The 14,003-nt window shown below is 42.8% G+C and overlaps 1 long non-coding RNA gene across 1 annotated transcript in view; it reads right to left on the bottom strand.

Annotated features, from left to right (window-relative positions):
• LOC144588098 (uncharacterized) overlaps positions 1–14,003 on the bottom strand; it is a 689,650-nt gene that overhangs the window by 431,465 nt on the left and 244,182 nt on the right. Inside the window, exon 2 of the long non-coding RNA XR_013543444.1 lies at positions 10,676–10,779. This is a non-coding gene — a long non-coding RNA (uncharacterized LOC144588098). The remainder of the gene's footprint in view (positions 1–10,675; positions 10,780–14,003) is intronic.

Here is a 14,003-nt window from a genome sequence, read left to right as displayed (position 1 = left end):
CCATGAAGAAATCCTTGAGAACCTATAGAACAGAAGATGATTAAGTCCTTTAAAGCCATGAATATAAATGTTTGATTCTTTCGATCAGTGGTTCCCAGCTTTGGGTCCCCAGATATTCTTGGACTAAAATTCCCAGGAGCCTTTGCTACTAGCCCTGCTGGCCAGGATTTCTGGGAGTTGTAGTCCAAGAACATCTGGGGACCCAAGGCTGGGAACCACTGCTTCTGAGGTTTTGTTCTTCAACTCCCAGACATCTCAGTCACCATGGTAAATGTTCATTCGTGGTGGGAGATGAAGTCCAAAACCACGACTCCAAGACTAGACTTGGAAACAAGTTAAAGAACAGAAAAATGGGCAAGAATAAATGGCTAGTTCATATCATGGACAGCCACGGGCTGTGGGATCCCTCACGAATCTGTACAGGGACCAGGACTTGGAGCTAGGATTAGTCCCAAGTTTGAGTGTGAGTCTTTGGGTCCAAGTTCCTGAGTCCCAAGCCCTCACTCTGAGTCCCTACTCAATACAGTGGAACCTCGACTTACGAACGTCTCCACTGGCGAATGTTTCGAGTTACGAACATCACTATTCGCAAAATGTTGCTTCGACTTGCGAACAGAGCCTCGACTTACGAATTAAAAAAAAAACCTTTCCTGACCTTTTTTTGACCTAAGTTCACCTTAGGTCAAAAGAACAAAAAAAATTGCCCCCTAGTGGTAGAGAACAGATTAACCAGCTTTGCATTAGTTCCTATGGGAAATAATGCCTCTACTTATGAACAGTGCCTCAACATACTAACGGAAAACAGCCTGAATGGATTAAATGGTTTTCAATGCATTTCTATGGGAAATTTTGCTTTGACCTACGAACTTTTCGACATACAAACACCATTCCAATACGGATTAAGTTTATAAGTTGAGGTACCACTGTACAAGCTTTTCCCTATCAGCAAAAAAGGGATAGGCTAGGTGGGTTCTGAGTCACAAGACAAGTCTGGGTCATTAAAAAAAAACACCACCCTGAGTAGAGTCAGAGTTGAGTCACTGGTGTGGCTTGAATCCAACTTTACACCGATCCCCATGATTTGAGTACCCATTGCTGGGGTTAAGTTATAAAGGTGGCCACATCGTTTGTCATGACTGTGTCTATGACAAACGGTGACAAAACGTCTCGCTCACTATTACCTTAATGCCAATGAAACATAAGCAAATCATAACAGCACCCTATGCTAAATCCACCTTCCAGCAAAGCTGCCAGCCTGTCGGCCATGACCAGCTACCATTTGACTCGCTGTTTACTATCTCCTCCAAACGGTTCTTCATTGGAATGCTCCTTGATCTTTACCCTTGGCTGGAAGTAGAGATGCATCAGATTCCTTCAACCCTATCAACTGCAGCTAATCCAATCTATAAATCAAAAGGAAGACCCGTTCCTCCTCTCCTTGTGGGAGATATGGTTTCCGTAATACCATTTAACAAGATGCCCCATCAAAAGCTTTCCAGAAATCCGAGGAAATGACACCCCGCTAGGTCACCTTTAGCTACTCTTTCGTGAACTTTGGTGATGAACTCAAAGAGGGGAGTCAGTTAAAATGTTTCCTCTGAGAACTTCCAATGGTTTGACCCTTCTCTCCTCACCTTGCAGTGCCCTTTCCTTAATGAGATCCATATCATCTTTTATTTCCACATTGCACCTCTGGCGAGGTACTTATAATATGCTTGTGGGGGGTGGGTAGCTCTGACTTCTCCTTTTTCATGCCCTCCAGTGTTTTCAAAAAGAAAATTGAGTTGCTGTGTCTTTGGTTAAATACTGTGACTTACATGTAACTCTTTGCACATACCAATAACTAGTATGATTGCTGAAGATTCCTCTCTTCCACAGCTATTAAAAGTGACTTTTTTTTGTTGGAGTTTTATTTGCAGCCTCATCTTCTGCCTGTGGTTTGAGCAGCTAGAAGGGATCTTTCTGGGCTTGGGGGGGGGAAGCTGTCAATCTACCCAGCACTAACCAATGATTCCCTCCTGCCTCTGAATATAAAGAGAGTCCCGCCCTTCCATTGAGTGCTTTTTCCCTCTCTTTGGTTTGTTGATTGGAAGCAGTGTAAGCCTGAACTATCTCTGGAGGTAAAAATGTTTAAACTGAGTCTGTCTTATTTTGGACACCTTGTGAAAATACAGGATTCTCTGAAAAACCCAACAATGCTGGGGGAAGCGGAAAGCAGCAAGAAAAGAGGAAGACCATGTTGAAGACTAGACATTTTGGAGATTGCTCATTCATAGGGACGCTTGTTCGTAGAGACGTCCCCGTCAAAGGGGACGACAGAGGACGAGATGGTTGGACAGTGTCATCAAAGTGACCACCATTACTTTGACCCAACTCCAGGAGGCAGTGGAAGACAGGAGGGCCTGGCGTGCTCTGGTGCGTGGGGTCACGAAGAGTCGGACATGACTTAATGACTGTACAACAACAAGGGATGCTATTGGTCAGGGATAACTTGATGGCATATAACAACAACAAATTCCCTTTGAGCAGAGAATAGGCAATTCACATCTTGATTATATTTCTGGCATTTTGTTTATGCCTGGAATACATTGGGATTACGCCCCCGCATCCAATTTGGGCTGAACTTCTGTTAGGATTGTTGTCACTTGATTTAAAATTTCAAATATTTGCAAAGTTTATTGTGTTCCTTTAGAACACAGCTCCATAGCCCAAAGAGGATGATAGACTTGTATACATTCTTTTTTTGTCTTTATTTTTCTTAGTTAGTGAGATAAAAGGATTACCACAGCATGGGTATGGGAGAATCATTTTTGGACGGCCTAGTTTATACATTGTTCAGTGACAAAAAAATAAAAGGGGAAAAAATCACAAAAATAAGAACTGTTGAACGGACAGGAGAAGATATTAAAATGAGAGGAAAAGAAACAAAGACAGGGGAAAAAAACCCATCCCAAATGGAAGCCTACATTCCTGAGGAAAATCTGCTTTGTGTGATTGCCATTTTAAAGGATTAGATCAACAGGGAAGAAGAAAAAAACCTGAATTTTCCTAACAAAGCATTAAACTCCTTGAGGGATTAGAATTTTCAGAGACTGGACCCTGATGAAAGAATGGCCAGCCACCCTGAGATGAGGGTTCTTGAGGAAATATTGTACTCGACTCTGATCTTTTATTCTGATATTTCTCGTGCCCTTTATCTGGCAGAAAGCAGGTAGTTATTCAATTTCAATGCACTGTCAAGCTTGAAAGAGATTCCACCCGTGCTCTCCTTGCTACTTTTAACTCATGTCCATCATCGCCTGACCCCACTTCCCTCACACACACACACACACACACACACACTTTTAACTCACGTCCATAATCGCCCGACCCCACTTCCCTCACACACACACACACACACACACACAGAGAGAGAGAGGGAGAGGGAGAGAGAGAGAGAGAGAGAGGGAGGGAGCTCCATTTGTTGGCAATTTTGGGGGTACGCAAGGACAAAAGAAGGGATGATGTGCCCAGCCTCAGGGCAGCTGACAGTAGGTGGAGAAAGCTGCGGAAAGGCTAAATTGTAAACCAATCAGGCGTGGACATCTAGCGTTGCCACAGGTGTCTCCGAACAACCAAAAGAGACCATTAATCAGCAGGTAGCACCATTCCCCTCTCAAAGACAGGCAAAGATGATGAATGCCAAGTTTCTTGGACAGAAGCTGTATTTTGAAAGCTCTGCCTTGGGAAATATATATATATATATGTATTCCCCTTCCCCCTCCAACAAATGCAGGATTAATCACTTTACCCTTGAACTGGGGTCTCCTAGAATATACAACCTTGCATGCCATATTTAAACAAGAATAGGCAGGGGGGGCCCCCACAGCCCTCTTGCCCTCGGTGATGTTCCTCATTTATTTAAAGTAGTCCAGATGCAGTCAGGGGGCTCCTTGTTCAATATTTATTATTGTTTAACCTGCCCTGAAAAAGGAATGTGGGAGGGCGTTTGGGTCAATGCATTCAGTTTGGAAAGGCAGCCACAGCTTCTATTTATTTCTCTGTACCTTGCACCCGGTGGGTCTTTCCAGTTGTAACCTGCGCATCCTAAGATGGCTTTTGTGGAAAGAAAAAAAAGAATAGATTTGAATCCTCAATTGAAGCCTTGTCGAGGGAATTGAAAAAAACCTTGAGCGAGTGGTTTTGACACAATACCTTGTTATTCTTTATGGCTGCAACACCTGAAGTCGAGAGATCATGTTGCTGTCCGGCTTCCAGAAGGAAAATAAATAAAATAAAGCAAAAAAGCAATGTGTGCTGCTTATATGCCACCCCACAGCAGTTAAAGCACTCTCTTGGTGGTTTACAGTTTTTAAATTATGCAGGGTACACTCTCTGCCTCCCCACAACAAGCTGGGTACTCAGTTTGCTGACCTTGGAAGGCTGAGTGAACCTGGAGCTGGCTACCTGGAATTGAACCCTGGTCGTAAGCAGAGTTTTAGTTGCATAACTGCAGTTTAGCCACAGTGGCACAAAACTCCTCCAAATAACAAGGTCACCAACCGAAAACTGATGAGCCTGGAGGTAACTCAGGGCTGATTCAAAGAACCAATTAGATTGAGGATTTGGGAATTCATCAATAGATCTCCCTGGTCAAAGATGGGGAATACTTAGTTTGGGGTCTACCGCAACCAAAAATTCATAGCCTGCATGGCCAGTGGAAACTGTACTCCAAAAACCAAATGACCCCCATCTCTTCCCTCGGACTAGTGTTAGAACTTTTTGGTGTTAGAACGTCCTGAATGGTTGTAGACCACAAGCTGAATATTCATAAGATGCTAGTCCTCCTCTATTCAGCATTGGTTAGACCAGTGGTTCTTAACCTTTGTTACTCGGATGCTTTTGAACTGCAACTCCCAGAAACCCCAGTCAGGACAGCTGGTGGTGAAGGCTTCCGGGAGTTGCAGTCCAAAACTCCTGAGTAACCCAAGGTTAAGAACCAGTGGGTTAGATCACAGAGTACTGTGTCCAGCTCTGAACACCATACTTGAAGAACGATGTCAACGAACTGAAGCAAGTTCAGAGGAGGGCAGCAAGGATGATTGGGGACTGGGAACTAAGTCCTATGAGGAAAGACTGGAAGAACTATGCATGTATAATCTTGAGAAAAGAAAACTGAGGGGAGATAGGATAGCACTTTTCAAATCCTTGAAAGCTATGCCTACAAAGGAGGGGTAGGATGTGTTCTTGATCTTCCCAGAGTGCAAGGCACAAAATAACGACCTCCAGTTACAGGAAGCCAGATTTAGGCTGTATATCATGAAAATTTTCCTAACTGTTAGAGCAGTATAACGATGGAACCAATGAGCTTGGGAGGTGGTGAGTGCTCCCAACGCTGGAGGCATTCAAGAGAAAACTGGGCAACTATCTGTCAGATCTGCTTTGATATGGGTTCCTGCCTTGAGTTGGGGGTTGGACTCAATGGTCTTAGAGGCCCCTTCCAACTCCATGATTCTGTGATTCTATGAATCTAGCATGCTCACTGCATTTGGTCATGAAAGGCCACCTGGACTCTTTCTCTAGATATTGACCATGTTCTGGGAGTTGTGATTCCAAAAATTAACTTTTCTGAACTCTGGATGGATCCTGCAAACTGACATTTCTCTTCAGCTGCCTTTCATCTTCTTGAATAGCTTGTCCAAAATGGAAATGCTGGAACTATCAAGTTAGCAGGAACCGTCAAATTCCTGGCATCATCTCCCTCTGGAGTAGCATGAACCAAGGGTCATGAATGCTTTAACACAGGGATAACCGGTTGGAGCTCTCACAATCTCGCATGCTGCCTCTGGTTTTAGTGATGAGGAGGGACATTTCTGGGCTGGAGTGACTGTCAATCTATCTGGGAGTAACCAATTGTTCCTTCCAGGCCCCGCCTCTCTGCTGAGTGTTCTTTTCCTTCTCTCTTTAGTCTGTTGGAAGTCACTTTGTTTGCTTGCTGTTGATCTGTTCACAACTGTAAATAATGAGATGTTTTTATTCTTTCTCCTACAAATGTCTCAGAGTGAGTTATTCAGAACTTACTATAAGTGCCAGTTAACCAGAAAGGGGTGGCCTCTGCGGAACAAGTAGTGGCTTGTCCACTAAATGGGCAGGATACAGGTTTAAACAAATAAACTTCTCTGTAGCAAAAAAAAGTTTTACTAGAAATTCAAAACTCTGCAACATAACCAACCACCATACATCAATTTATTTGAACCCGAGGAAATCCATATTCTGCAATATCCAACAGAAATGGTGTCAGGGTGGCTAGCAAAATGATAACACATGCAATTAATCAAGTTTTGAAACATCGATGAAACAGCATGGCACAAGAGACAGTATCCACAAATCAATCAAAAAGGAAAGATAAAATATGTGCAGTAACTTAAAAGGATCTAAATGCACGTAGGCAATCTATGGCCTTTGGCCAACTTCAACGTGGCCCCCATGTTCTTTCCCCACTTCCCGACTGATCCCTGTTCATTGAGCTCCTTGCTGTTCATTGGCTTTTCAAGAGGAAACAATAGGGCTTCAATACACCAGGAGGAACTGTCTTGGTTAATCCGCCTTGAATGAGGGAAGACACAGAACGTTTTAGGGCCTTACGGCCAATGGAAAAGGTTGAATCACAGCCGTGGCCTGTGGGAGCCACTTGTGTATTTATCCAAGACAGGACTTAGGTTACAAAAAATGGAACCTAAGAAATCTTGGGTCAGTGTCTTTTTCAGGTAAGCTGCCAAGGAGCTGCTCTCATATGGGCCAGTATAAAGTGCTGCACGCTGATCGACGTAGAGCAGACACATTGAATAACTAACCATTATTGCTGTCACAGCTGATGGTGAAGTAATAAGTGGAAGTGATTTTTAAAACAAGTCTGTGCAATTGGCAAAAGATGCAATATTATCCGAAGATGATTCCAACAGACTCTTAGCCAATAAATGGATTAATATTTAAATGTCAGAAGATGCAACGTGAGTCCAAATTGCTGCCCCTTAAGAAGTTAAGAAGACAGCAAGAATGGCTGAAGTTGTGATTTAGTAGTATTCACATGCCCTAATGGCGATGAGAATAATGAGGTCTAGAAACTTTACCAAGGGCATACAGGCAACTGCTAGGAGAGTTTGTCTTCAGAATAGTGCGGTGCGCAAAATTATTATTTTTCAGCTTGGATCTCACGCAGCTTTTGCCATTAGGTTTCATCTCAATCTGCAACAAATCCCAGAGATATTCACAACTATGGAAAACGGCTGTTTACAATATGGAAGTGCACATTAATTTAAATGAATGACCGTAAAACAAATACCATGAGTTAAGAAATGTAATGCTGGCAGAAACCCTACATTGCTAATGATAATTGCAAATAAGATGATCATAAATTAATTGCATACCAGATTATCATAAAAGAACCAAATGGGTTTCTAAATGTCTGGTACATTACCCCTAATAATCCGCTCAGGCTCAAGTACACCCCTGTAGCAAATGTATTTCATGAAATTGGGAACACCACAGAGAAGTCTATGTGGTTGATTTTGGTGTTCTTGAAAACTTTCAGGGCTGGGATCTGATGGTGGTTGTGGGTTTTTCGGGCTGCTTGGCCATGTTCTGGAGCATAGAGACTGGTGAAACGTTAGGAAGAAAAACCTCCAGAACATGGCCAAACAGCCCGAAAAACCCACAACCGCCAGGTTGACTTTTATTGATTTTAAATAGGGTTTTTTAAAAAAAATATTAACAAAATAAAAATCTGGAATCCTGGAAGACAACTTCTCAGATTAGCAACAAGATGAGGGACACTGGAGGGACGTGGTGGTGCTGCGAGGAACGTGGTGGCACTGCGGGCTAAACCGCAGAAGCCTGTGCTGCAAGGTCAGAAGACCAAGCAGTCATAAGATCAAATCCACGCGACGGAGTGAGCACCCGTTGCTTGTCCCAGCTCCCGCCAACCTAGCGGTTCGAAAGCATGCAAATGCAAGTAGATAAATAGGGACCACTTCGGTGGGAAGGTAACAGCGTTCTGTGTCTTAAGTTGCACTGGCCAAGTGACCACGGAAGATTGTCTTCTGACAAAATGCTGGCTCTATGGCTTGGAAACGGGGATGAGCACCGCCCCCTAGAGTCGGACACGACTGGACAAAAATTGTCAAGGGGAACCTTTACCTTTGAGGGACACTGAGAAACTCAAGCAACTTGAAGATGAAAAGAAACAACTTTCTTTAGGGATTAAGGTTGCCAACCGTCATGATCCCCACGTGGCCGCTGCTTGTTTCACCAAATTAAGAGCTCACGCCATGTGAACATTATGTATTATTAATAATAGAGGTCCAGGCAATATGTCATTTTTATAAGAACCAAATAGAAATTTATTGTCACAGATGGTGATAGTTCAAGCCATGTTGTTAACTCTTAAACAAACATCCACCTTCATCCACTCTCCACCATCACTCTCCCGCCCAAACTCCCAAAACTCTCCAACTCTCTCTAAACTCTCCATCTCCCTGACTAATTAACTCCTCCCCCTCCTCCTGCTGAGTCTCTTATATCTCGTGACTCCCCCCCTCCAGCACTCCCATTGGTCTATGCAGATATCACATTAATATTTATGACCTGGGCGGGCACCACACCAACCTTCCGATGTTTTGTTGCCTTGGACCAATAAAACTCACATGTTATTTCTACGATAAGGGTCAGAAGTGGACAATTTTCCATTTTGGGATTACAGTTTTCTGTAATATTTCCAAGCTGTGATCCATTGTTTCAAAAACTAATGACCAACAGATTCTGCGAGTTACTGCACTGGATTGACCAGATTATACTTGACTATTTTCATGATGAGCTGGCATGTTCTTCCCCAGCTAGGTTTTTCAAGTCCCGTGGTTTTGCTTGGCACAGAGGAGATTTACGTGTCTTCTCAGCGCCTCGAGGAGAAGGCCGAAAACATGCTTAAACAATGTAGTGCCCCCCAAAATGGTTGCAACTACAAGCCTGTATTGGCCAGTATAACCAATGAACAGCAATTATGGAAGATGGTGAAAGCCATTGGGAGAAAACCAAATGGAGGACTGCTGATCTCAAACTTCTGGTTTGAAAGTTTGGCTAAAAGTTCCACCCCATGTCATGCTGTGCCTCTGAACCTCAAGGAGTAGATAGGATCTTCCACTGAATCTTCCACTGAGTGTTCAAGAATGGTCTTCTACCATTCCTGGAGGTGGGTGACTGACTCCTGTTTTGCCTGGGCGGTGAATCTACTCCTGGTTTTCATTCAGACTTCACAGAAGCTTTCCTGTAAAGTTCAAACTAAAACCTGGAAAGGATTCACTGCCTTCACTCCTGTGGATTCAGAGTCATGAGCCAGGAAATCTCTGTTTCTACAGTATTCCTATGTTCTGAAGGCTCTGCATCTGCCAAGTGTCAGCTCCCAGGCTATATAAAGTAGTCTGCCCTTCCTATCAGGGGACTTAGGAACTCTGGATCTAGATCTATTCCTGTGACCAATCAGATGCCATCACTGGTTTGGCCGTTGCGGCTCCATCCTCTTCCATCCCTCTCTCTAGAAAAGAGATTGGTATTTGGATATTTGAAGGAGCACCTCCCTCCATAAGCCTACCTGATCTCCAAAATCTGCTGGGGAAGCCCTCTTCTGTGTCCCATCATGGAGAGCAGTTCATTGTTTTGGAGATACAGGAGGGCTATTTCTGTGATGCCACCTCAACTGTGGAATGCCCTCCCCTTGGAGACTCAATGGGTGCCGACACTGACATCATTTCAGCACCGGGTTAACATATAATTATTTATTAGCGCCTTTGAGAGTTGAGGATGGTGGCCTGTACAGGTTTTAGTGCAATGATTTTGGCATTTCAGTCTTTTTGTTTTGTGTTTTGAACAGCTTGATTTTAAATTATTTTAGTTCTCTTCTGTTTTAAAAATTGTTCTGTGTGGCTTCGCAACCCACCTGGAGATCTTGTGGTGTAGGGTGGACTCTAATTGTTTTAAACCAACCAATCAACCAGTAAATAAACTGCTAATCCCGGGGCGGGTAGGAAGGGAAATAAAGTTTTCTTAGTCTGCTACCAGCTGTTCAATTATTTTTCAAGAGCCGGAGAAGCAAAAAGGACAGAAAACAGCCAAGCAAGGTCACCTTGTACTTTCTGAGGAGGTTTCAGAAGGTTTACAGCTGCAAGCCTCGTGCTTTCGGTAGGCGAAGCTCTCTCTGTGAGATGCTTTATGGTGTCTTTCCCAAAGCCTTTTAAAGATCTCAGAGTATCATTACCCAGATAGAAATAAAAACTGGGCTGGCATTTATGGCCTCACAAGCTTGCTTTGGCGTCAGACAAGCAGCGATATAGTACCTACAGTAAAAGGTACATAGCCTGATACCTCTCCAGTAAATCCTAGATTCCTCACTCATGCAATACAGACCACAAACAGAAGATGATAAAGCCACTTATCTCACCGTGCACTGTGAGTTAGATGCACCTTGGTCGCTAAAGACCTCCCAAGCAAGAAGATATCACCGCCATGAGTACCATAATTTGGACAGAGCAGGTGGCTGCTTCAGATACAGTATGCAACGTGGTTGACTTCAATTGCTCAGAGTCGGCGGATCGATCCTCCACTTCTGGGTTTTAAAAGGTTAAAGAACAGTTGTGATCTTACTCACCAAATGTGTTCCCAGAATACTGTCTGTCTGGTTCTACTCAAAATGAAGGACAACCTTCATCTAGCACTCAAATGAGTGTCTTCATTCCTTTTGGCTTTAAATCCCTGAAAACATAGATTTAAAAAGGAAGAGAGAGAGAGAAAGGTTAATGATAATTGGCTTGACTTCCAATTCAAGAAATCATATGTATTTTAAAATTAAACCATTGGAAAAGTTACTGTTTTTGCACTACAACTCCAAGTGTACACTGACCACTGGAAGATTTTGAGAGCTGTAATCCAAAAGGTAGCTTTTCCAATCTTTGGTATATATCATTTACATGGAAGGTCATGCGTGTGTGCATCAAAACAGGTTGGATTCCAGAAAAGGCATTCCTCATTCTGTCCAACTGGAATGCCTCTTATAAGGTAATACTCTTTAAAAAAGATGTTTTCAAACTAACAAGCCCAGTGGCTGAGGTCCTGTTGCACAGTTACACAAAAGATGTAACTTCCATATGCAAATTGTTGTGAGTTATGAAATCTCCATAGACACAGTGTCTGCAGCATGCCAAGTTGTGCGACTCAGTATGCAACAGACAACATCTGCAGAGATTTCTTAATTTCCAGCAATTTGCTTCCAAAAGTTGTGCCATTTGCCTTAACTGTGTAATGGGATCTCAGCCAGGGAAGTCGGATCTGATTTTAATTGACTGATTGGACCAATGAAGCTGTGCATCAGTAGTTCTAAGAAACACATTGAAAGCAAGAACAACTGCAGTCTTCTTAGGGCTGGCTAATACCTGCAGGGTGGTTACTTGATTTGTGACTTCAGGAACTATACATGCAGATATGTATAGAATTAGATATATCTCACACAGTTGTGAGAGTGCCTATGGGCAACAGGACCAAGTGAAGGCAAAGGAGACAAGGTACTTTACCCTTGAACTACCTGGACAGGTTGCAGCATTCACATCTTACCAGTCTTATGTCTACTAAATAGTAATGTCACACATATGATGGCCAGATAGGATGTTCTGTGTTTGGCTTCTTACACTGAGCAATGTATCTCTCCTTGACTCTTATACAGGCATGCCTTGTCTTGACCTTAAAACTGATCACCAGCTCCTGTTAACACTATGCTGTCTTTATTTGTAAGCCCTTTGAATCCTGGCCTGACTGCTCAAAAATCTGACCAGCAGCTTGTTCTAGTCCAGTGGATTCTCAACCTTGGGTCCCCAGATGTTCTTGGACAGCAACCTCTGGACAAGGTCATCATAGAAGTAACTTACAGGTAGTACAGTATGCGAGACTTTTAAAAACCACAGCCAAGAGTTAGGATTATAGCAAGATATGTATGGACACATACAGAAATCAAAGTTAGCGTACAAAAGTCGATAACTGGAACCAATCAGAATGCATTGACAAGGAATTTAAAAAAAACACCTACCAATGGATCTAGATACAATTAATCATAATGAGCAACTGCAAAAAACTACAGGTGGGATAATTAATATATATAATGAGTCAATTACTGTATTTTTCCTTGTATAAGACTGTACTTTTGTCTAAAATCTTTAGACTAAAAATTGATGGTCGTCTTATACACGGGAGTAAGCTGAGGAGAGAACAAAAACAAGTGGAGGGGAAAGCAGGGATCAAAGCTATCCTGCAGCGCTTTGATCCCTTTCCCCCCGTCCTTGCTAAGCCCCACTCTGATTTCTTAATTTTGGATTAGAAAAGTGGGGGGGGGGCGTTTTATACATGGGAGCATCTTATACACGGAAAAATATGGTAATCTATGTTGTGATGACCTAGGTTCAGAGCAGTGCCAGATCTGTCTAGTTTTAGACCAGCGCCGGATCTGTCTAGGAACACCATGGTTCATAGGCAGGTTGAGCCACAACCACAGTGAGTTTTATTGGTCAAGCCAGTCAAGCAGCAGCCAAAATCCCATTCCTTAGCTTAGTAAATCACACCAGAGTAGGCCCATTGGATCAATGGGTATTTAGTGAATGAACTCCTCCATAAGTTCCATTGATTCAAATGGGCCTACTCTACTCTACTGTAGTTATGATAGTAAGTCACAGTTAGAATAGGTCCATTTGAATCAATGGGGTTTACAGAGAAGTTTATTTCTCCAAACCCAATTGATTCAAATGGGCCTACTCTAGTTATGATAGCAAGTCACAACTATGCTGTGCTAAAGTAAGTCACAGTTAGAGTAGGTCCATTTAAATCATTAGAGTTTACAGAGAAGCTGATTTCTCCAATCCCCATTGATTTAATGGGCCTACTCTAGTGTATGGTAAGCAACAGGATTCTGGCCATTGGGTGGTTTTGCCATCATGTTGTAAAAGAGCAGCGTTTTCATTTTCATTTTTCACTTTTGGAACAGAAACTGAACCACGATTGCAGATCTCTGGGCTAGTCCCGTTTCAAGCTGTCTCGGAAGCCCAAGTCATGTCATTTTGAGAGATTCACCCCCTCCAAGTCAAAGAACCCACATGCAATAATCGTTCCAAAGCATCATTTGATTTTAAGCTGACTCGTAAACCCTTCCAACACATCGCATGCAATCTTAGAGGCTGTTGCACTTTGATATGTCAACCCAAATGTTTCACTTTTCTCTTTTTGATGGTAGGGGAAAATGCTCCTGTTAATATTTCCATGCTAGCTGGAGGGTTTACTGTCTCCTTTCTACTGAATGCACGATTTTTTTTAAAAAAAAGATCAAATAGTGCTAGCTAGTCAAATAGTGCTAGTCAAAATAATTGACTTTTGCACACATTATGGTTTTGCCCTTCATAGACCCTGTGGAGACGCAGGCGTTTTGCCAATAGGCTGAGCACAGACAATCGAGGACTTTGATCTATTTAGATAAGCAGGTATAAAACAAGACAAGTCTACGTGTCGGCCAAGGCTTCTGGAACATTTTGGAGTTGATTGGATGCTTCACGAGAGCTTTTTATCCTTCACAGCAATCATGGGCTACTTGAAAGAGTAGAGTGTCACAAGAACTGACTCACAGCGGGTTCTGTTGGGTTCAGGTGGTCTTGGAGACAATTTGACAGCCAGCTAAGTTAGGAATATTTCCTGTTGGTAATTTTTTTTTCCAGAATATGGTGAACAGGCATCTGGATATAAGTGGGGAAACATTTAAATCATCCAACATGTCGTTGCTTTTTGTTGTTGTCATGTGCTATCGCATCTGACTTTTGGTGATCTTGATAGGGTTTCAAAAGTATGCCAGGTTGGATCATTAGGCATCCTTCAGTCTCGAAAGACTATGGTAACGTGCTCTGCATGGAGGACTTGGAACAGCATCTAGTGTGGCTGAAGAGGCCAAT

The sequence above is a fragment of the Pogona vitticeps genome, chromosome 3, assembly GCF_051106095.1.
Source record: "Pogona vitticeps strain Pit_001003342236 chromosome 3, PviZW2.1, whole genome shotgun sequence".
NCBI lineage: Eukaryota > Metazoa > Chordata > Lepidosauria > Squamata > Agamidae > Pogona > Pogona vitticeps.
The sequence above is the reverse complement of the archived record's forward strand: the minus strand, read 5'-3'. Positions and strand labels throughout refer to the sequence as shown.